Source organism: Cupressus sempervirens, chromosome 4 (assembly GCF_028749045.1).
Source record: "Cupressus sempervirens isolate cs-2001-9-10 chromosome 4, ASM2874904v1, whole genome shotgun sequence".
Taxonomy (NCBI): Eukaryota; Viridiplantae; Streptophyta; class Pinopsida; order Cupressales; family Cupressaceae; genus Cupressus; species Cupressus sempervirens.
Genome location: NC_143121.1, coordinates 646571070 through 646578993, shown reverse-complemented (window position 1 = coordinate 646578993; position 7924 = coordinate 646571070).

Genomic DNA, 7924 nt, shown 5'->3' with positions numbered 1-7924 from the left:
TGTTTCTTATCCAAGCCATTTAATTTGCAACCTTTTAAATCTCTGCAAAGATAAAGTTGGAGCAGGAGAATTTTTCTTCTCAAAGGTGTCTTCTGATTGTAAAGTGTCCATTCCATTATCTGTTGAACAAGAGAATTTTTCTTCTCAAAGCTGTCCTTTGATTGTAAAGTGTCCATTCCATTATCTGTAAAGCCTCGAAATTTCCACCAATTCTAAAAAAAATTGGACCAAACATTTGTGGAAATTTTGACCAACAATGACAAATCAGAGCTAGCAAAAATTAAATTTTTTTGACGAATTTATTGGTCAAAATTTTGACCAACATGCAGGTTGGTCAAAATTTTGACAAGAAAAATTACCACGAACTACTTGGTCAAAATTTTGACTAACCTGGGTTGAAATTTTGACCAGAATTCATCGAAAATTGAGTTCAAATTTACTAGTGTAAGTATGCAACATTGATGGAGACCCTAAATTGATCAGGAAGAAGGTATATAATGAATCTCGAAGACATTATTTCAAACCTTGCATTCTAATTTTCTAGAGCACAAAATGATTCAACAATTTAAGAAATCAATAGATATTTCAAGAATGACTCGATCAAATGGTTTGAACGAGTAAAGCGTATGAACAAGTGTCAAGTATCTAGAGAAGGAAGAACTTCAAACCCTATCTACTATCATGGTAGATTCATCAACCACTAGAATAAGTCAAGAGGTTAGTAAAATTCAACTGGTGAAGAGTGACACTTGTCATCCACCTAAGTTTCATGTTATTCAATAGATTGCTATGAAAGGAGACTCTATGGGTGTGCTATCTTCAATATCACCTAAGGTCATTATGGTCCATCATGTTAGATGTTTTTATATGTGCAAAATTGGATAAGTAGGAGATTATGAAATAAGATAAGCTTATGAGAAGCTTTGTAATGAAGGAATCTTGGAGGGGAAATTTCAAATTGTTGAAAGGAAATGGTTAACTTGTGTCATATAATTCCCAAAAAATTTCAAAGTTGAATGGATAAAAGTTGTTTTGGGTAGAATTCATGACATGAAGTATTGGTTACAAAATGGACTAGTGGAAATCATGAAGAAAATGATACATAAGTTTACAGGTTATCCAACCCTAGACAAGAAGAAGACCATGTGATGTTTGAGCCATGAAGAATTTAAGGCTAACATCGAAGCTGAGTGGAATGGACGTGGTCTATCCATTATAATTTTTTTTAATCCACTAATTAAATTTTTAGTGAGAATCATTGCTCACAAATTTTATCAATTGAGCAGGTTGAATAGTGTACCTTGTATGGCTGTGGATCAAGCGTGGAAAATTATGATGAAAGATCATGAGTATAATCTTGCCAAGCTACAAAAGTTACAACTAGCAGAGAATTTGTCATCAATAAGAAAAGAAAAGAATTCAATGTTTAAGTTTGGTTCCCTAATTATTTGTATATTCTTTTATATCCATAAGTATGTTCCTGGTATAGGCAATTTTGTATAGGAACAAGACAAACCGGTGACAAGGAAAATCAATGAGTTTATTACTCAATTGGGAGACAGTTTTGAAAGTGCAATGAATTCTTATTTTGATGAATTCAAGCTAAGGATGAAAATGAGAATGAGAATTCCTGAAGAATTGGTCACAAAATATTACAATGACATATGTTTTCTTGTCGACATGGACAATACTTTTGTATAGGCAGTTAAGCAAAGGAAGGCTTGGTTATAACATTTTGAATATGAAATGAATATTGATGTTGTAAGTGCAAACAATGATGCACTACTCAAAGAAGAGATAGATGTCGAGGTTGAACCTTTTGGAAGATATGAGGAACCCAAAGCAAGAATAACTGTGAACATCAAGATAGCTTCCAAGGAAAAGAAAAGGAAGAAAATGATTGAAGACCTAGAAGTTAAGCTAGGATGAAGAACAAGACAATGGTGATGAGGAAGATGAAGTAGAAGAAGGTGACAAGGGTAAAGCCCTAGTGGTTGTCATTCCCCCTGAGAAAGAAGACTCGTAGAACAAAGAAAAAGTAGGCATTGATACCTCCACTACCAAATAAGCCAAGGATTAGGGTAGCTACTAATGCCAGGTAGACTACAAAGAAAAAACTAGCAGAGTCTACTAGGCCCAGTGATACAATGCAAGGTTAGAGTATCCGTAAAGGAGATTTCTTAGCCCCTAGCTATATAACCACACAGTGGAAGCAACAACAAGAAACAACAATGCAAGATCTGATACCAATTACAATTCTTGATTCATAGATATATAATTGATTACATGTAATATGCTTGGTTGTAAGGCCTTCTGGGTTAGGGCCAAATACAAATGGCAATTACAAAATCAGTTCTACAAGATCCAACAAGATCAAACTTACAAACCAATCTCAGCTAGCCAAGATATGTAACATAACAGTAATCTGGAAGAAAACCACCAAGGAATTATGAACTTGTGCTTGCAAGCCTTCCAAGCAACCTCCTTGTTTTCTAGCCGCAGGCCTAGCTCTACTCCAACTTCTCCAAGATCCAAGTTAAACTACCTCACATTCAACACTCTGTCCACACATTCACAATTTTGTCACAATCCTGTTGTAAGCTGCCTCACATTCGGTGATTTTCTCACAAACTCAAGAAAACTCGCTCTTCAGTTGCTCCCACATTCACTCCATCATGAATGAATGAATGAAGAATTCACCACAACCCCTAGTTATAACAATCTAAGCCACAAGTAAGACTAGAACACAAATTAAATACAAATACATAAATTAAATGCCACAAGTCAACTTGCAACAACAATTAAATGTCTAGAAAATCGATATTCGAGTAAAATCACAATATCTCCTAGCTCTTAATGAATTAGAACTCATGCTTCAAACCACAAGTAGTAATCTAGGTCCTCTAAAACCCATTAAATGTTCACAGGTTGATTCATTAAGGAAAAGTGCACATCCACTCTACAAGTAACACATAGAAAACTGTCGTGTAGTCTGCTAGAAATCGATACCGTAGGAGAATTTCCATATATCCAAAAATATAATGAGTTAAAACTTGTGCACTTGACTCAAGGAAGTACTATAGACCATCTTAAAACCCTAAAGTTCATAGCTCCTCATTCATTAAGGATAATTAGTAACATTCTCTTCAACAATCACCCAAAAACTAGAAAAATGCAGTTTCGATAGCAGGGAAAAAATTATTCCAACTTCAACTCAATCCACCCAATCTCTATGAAATCATGAGGAAAGGTTCCCCAATGTGTCTCCAACTCATCCCTAACCATGAAAATCATACCTCCACCAAAATCCAAGCTTGATGCTCCTACATCAGACTTCCCAAGTAAATAGAAAAGTATGTCCCATGCTTTGATGCCCAAAGAAAGATCTACAACCAACTTCATCTTTACCAAAGGCTTCCACTTCATCAAAGTCAATAGGAAAAATATGAAAATCATCCATCTATGCTCCATCCACTAAAACATCAGAATCAACTACATATCAACAACCCAATCAGCATGCTCACACCCAAGAATAAACTAAACAGAATGCCTCTTCAACAAACCCTCATCCACATCAACAACTAGTGAATCCACACCAGCAATAAGAAACTCCACATCAGAAAAAATATTTAGATCTCCATCAAAACATGCCAAACTCACAACCCCAACAATCTCATTTCTCACAAAAAGATGCTCTGCAACACACAACTCATCACCAACAACAACTGGATCATCCATGACCAAGTGCTCTACAATTTGTATGTCAGATCCAACCAATTGATCATGAAAACCAATCTCCATCCCAATATCAACAAGGCTAGGAATATCTTCAGCAAAAATCTCTAGTTGCTCTGCAAGTTCTATATCAGACTCCACAATCTGATCAACAAAACCAAACTCTTCCATCTTGACCTTGTCATGCCATCTTCTCTTGCAAACAAGTCTCTTAACCTACCAAACAACTCTCTTCTAAATCGGTAGACTCTAGATCCACAAACATCTAAGAAATTCCTTCCACACCCCATCCTTAACTCAATAAGCCAAGCTAGCTTCAAACCGAGAAAACATCTCAGAAAAATTCCTCTCCACTATATCATGGAGATTCACAATCATTTGAGGGTCCAATCCTCTCAGAGCCATCTTCCAAGATCTTCATAAACCCTCTACAAAAAATCCATCCTATGATCCTTGTGATAAATCCAAATTGTTTACAAGTTAGATTGCAACCTGCCACCTTACATGAACAATCAGGAACCACATCACAAGTCCAAAACCACAGATCTGCAATCCACAAAATCTCTACTGTCATGCCTCAACAAGATTAGTCTTCCATATTTGCATCCATTGATTCATCTGCAAGCCCTCTACAATTACAAGTTAGAACCACAATCTACCACCTCACAACCAAGAGATCTAGGACTCCAGAAAAAAATCCACCAATAGATCAAGATCAAATCAGATCTACTTCTCCAACCCAAGTCTTGGTGCAAACTGCCACAACTTCGATGAATTGTCTACACACTCAGGAACAACCTTTGCTCTGATACCACCTGATGTAGTGTAAGGCATGAGTATCCCAAAAGGAGATGTCCTAGCCCCCAACTATATAACCACATAATGGAAACAACAACAAGAAACAACAATGCAAGATCTGATACCAAATTACAATTCTTGATTCATAGATATATAACTGATTACATGTAATATGCCCAACTGTAAGGCTTTCTAGGTTAGGGCCAAATATAAACAACAATTACAAAATTAGTTCTACAAGATCTAACAAGATCAAACTTACAAACCAATCTCAGCTAGCCCAGATCTGTAACATAACAGTAATCTAGAAGAAAACCACCAAGAAAATCTAAACTTGTGCTCGCAAGCCTTCCAAGCAATCTCCTTATTTTCTAGTTGCAACCCTAGCTCCGCTCCAACTTATCCAAGATCCAAGTGTAAACTACCTCACATTTGGTGCTCTATCCACACATTCACAATTTCATCACAATCTTGTTGTAAGCTGCCTCACATTCGGTGATCTGCTCACAAACTCATGAAAACTCACTCTTCAACTACTCCCTCATTCACTCCATCATGAATGAATGACTAAAGACTCCACCACAACCCCTATTTATACCAATATAAGCCACAAATCAGAATAGAACACAAATTAAATACAAATACATAAATTAAATGCCACAAGTTAGCCTGCAACAATAACTAAATGTCCAGAAATTGATGTTTGAGTAAAATTGTGATATTTCCTAACTCTGATTGAATTAGAACTCATTTTTCAAACCAAAAGTATTAATATAGGTACTCTACAACCCCTTAAATTTTCAAAGGCTAATTCCTCAAGGAAAAGTGCACAACTACTGTGCAAGTCACACATAGAAAACTATTGCACAATCTGCCAGAAATTGATACCGTAGGAGAATTTTCATATCTCCAAAACTATAAAGAGTTAGAACTTATGCAATTGATAAAATGAAGTAATCTAGACCATCTCAAACCCTGAAGTGCATAGATCCTCATTCATTAAGGATAATTAGTTACATTCTCTGCAATGGGCACCCAGAAACTAGAAAAATCCAGTTCTGGCAGTAGGGTGAAAACAGTTCCAACTTCAACTCAATCCACCTAATATCTATGAAATCATGAGGAAAGGTTCCCCAATGTGTCTCCAACACATAAATAACCAAAAATCATAGCTCCACCAAAATCCAAGCTCGATGCTCTTGCATCACCCAGTGCCTCTAAAACTAGAAGGAGATTGGTCAGAGGACCACATCAAAGGAAACAAAAGTCTATTGATGAGGTATGTTTAGACATAAAGAGTTCCCTTGGATTATCTAGTTTTAAATTTATGAAATATTATACACTAGATAATGATGACAAGAATAGAAATGAGGAGGCTATGATAGAAATGATGTCAAATTTCAAGCTAGCTTTTAGTGAAATAGATACACAAAGATCTATTTGAGAAATTAAAAGGAAGATGGGATTAGGAAGAGAAGGTAGAGAAAATGATAAGGACTGATGCATTAGTCAAAGTTATGCCTGATCTATCCCAAGATCACAAGTACACATTTTCAGAAAAAACATAGGAATAGATTTGTTCCAAAATATAGATTTTGTTTTTTAATATTGACATATAAGGAGGAAGTTATATGACAACGAATTTAGTTGATGTGGAAGAGTATTTTTTGACTAACTACAGAGAAGGTAGAGATTGTAAATATTAATGATGAATACAATAGTGGAGAAAGCTTAGGTATGTTAAGCCCACAAGGCAACATTGTGTGCCAAGTCCACAAGGCAACATGTCCCTTATACATGCCGACACCCCTGACACTCCATAAGCCGAGTAATCAAGGCTCACACATGAAGAGGAAGATGGTGAAGACAAAGAAACAAATGAAAATAATAATATTGTTTCAGTATCTCATATTAAGGAAAACAAATAATCAAATAAAGATGAACAAAGTGCAACTATTGTTTTCTCGAGCATAGATGCATAGACAAGACTGAATGGTGACACCCCTTCACCATTTCACATGGAAGTGTTGAGCAGAAACAACCCATCACCTAGTAGAAAGAGGAAAGAAATAAAAGATGTTTCACTAGATATTGAGCTTAGTCTGGATGAAATCATTGAGATGCCATAATTGGATTTGGAAAATCTAACCTTGGAGAAAAATGTTGGAAATAGAATAGGAAAGGTAAACTTCTAGAGGGGGGGCGGGTGGGGTGGGGGGGTGTGAATTAGTAGTTTAAACTTGGACCCATAAAACTTTCACCACATATCTATCTCATGCATTCAATGAGTAAACTAAAATAACATGTAAAGCATATACATCTAAATCATGTAAACATGTAAGCATTCACACACATAACACTAGATATGATTACCTAGAAACCCTCCAAGTGAGAAGGTAAAATTGGGGTGGGGATGACACCCATAAATCTTCACTACTGTAGTAATAAAGTGTATGCAATGAAGGTTACAATATTTAGATCATGAAACATGATGTACCTTGTGAAAGGTCTGCCATGTTAAAGGCTTACAAAGATTGTTAGGTTTCACCTTGTTAGAGGGTTTCAACTCCCTGTTAGAATTGTGCCTGGTAAAAGGACTTTAACTTACAACTAATAAGCACCATGTTAAAGGATTTCATACAGCCTATTAGGACTACTCTATTAAGAGATTTGACTAAACTAATCTATTAGAATGTATCAACATAGATCCTGTGGTTGGCACTTGCTTGCCTGATAACAAATCACCTCTAAAAAATATTTTGTTGATCCTTCTTGATCAAATGTCTCTTTGTTGTATCCTTTTCTCTATCCTTTGTTCTAATCTAACCGATTTTGCAATGTGGTTTCACTTCATAGCTTCTAAGTCACCATGAGTGCTCTATTTGTGCATGCAAACTATCCTCTTCTCTCCTTCAACACTATAAAAGTTTAGGGTTTCGTCCCCCTTAAGAAGACTTTGATGGCTTAGGGTTAGGTATGAATCTATGACTGAGATTCATCCATTTTTTCACTTAATTCTTCCCATTTTCTGATTGGTTGCATGTAATTGCATAGGGAATCCAACTAGAGATTTGTCCTTATCTCCAAAATATCGTAATTCATCCTTAAGTCAGCTCAAAAATGGTTTACATAGTTGTTTGTGCCATTACAAAAAAATATGTCAAAATTGTCTTACTCGACATCTGAAGTCTTTGATGCTTGACATGCACTAATCTTTATACTATGACTCAATACCTATATTGCTTGACATCCACTATTTACTCGGCTCCTGAATCACTTGGCATGGTCTATCTACTCGGCACTTGAGTGACTCAGCACATGAGTGGCTCGACACTCATCGTGACTTAACTTGGTCTAATATTTACATGTTGTGCTCAACATGCATTACTAG